The sequence below is a fragment of the Bactrocera latifrons genome, unplaced genomic scaffold (assembly GCF_001853355.1).
Source record: "Bactrocera latifrons isolate USDA-ARS-PBARC rearing strain unplaced genomic scaffold, ASM185335v1 scaffold_45, whole genome shotgun sequence".
NCBI lineage: Eukaryota > Metazoa > Arthropoda > Insecta > Diptera > Tephritidae > Bactrocera > Bactrocera latifrons.
The window spans coordinates 1,178,289-1,178,868 of record NW_017537101.1 but is presented as its reverse complement, the minus strand read 5'-3'; positions in this window follow the sequence as shown (position 1 = coordinate 1,178,868).

Below are 580 nucleotides of genomic sequence, written 5' to 3'. Positions count from 1 at the left end.
GTTGCAACATGGGGTACGATATTCTGTCAGCACCCGGTGTTTTGCCTGAGAAAGAGGATAGTGTAGACAAACCTATTATGCTCATGTTGCGAGTATATATGTATGTATGTAATAATAAAAAAAATGTATGGTAGGCACAAAAGCTGCGAAAAATATTCCTTGATGATACATACTAAATGCTTTATAGCGTCAATACTTTGCAGCAGTCGGAAAATTTATTTGTTTGATAATTGCTATGAACGGATATAATAATTTATGCTATCAGAAAGTATAATATTATGCTTCTGCTTACTTAACTGAAATAAACTACAACTCTAAGAACTAAAATTATCATAATACATAAGATTTGGCATATAAAATAAATGATTATTTAAAAAATTCAATTCTGCCAATATGTAAAAATATTGCCTGAAACATATCGGCCTACTTGCGCTACGAAGATCTTCTAAGCACCTGCAGGGAAAACTTAATATTCTAGTATGCGTGAATGCCAAAAGCAAAAGAAGCATAATTTTTACAAAGTATTTATACACATATGTATATACAGACAAAACATTGTACACACTATATTTTTGTTTAC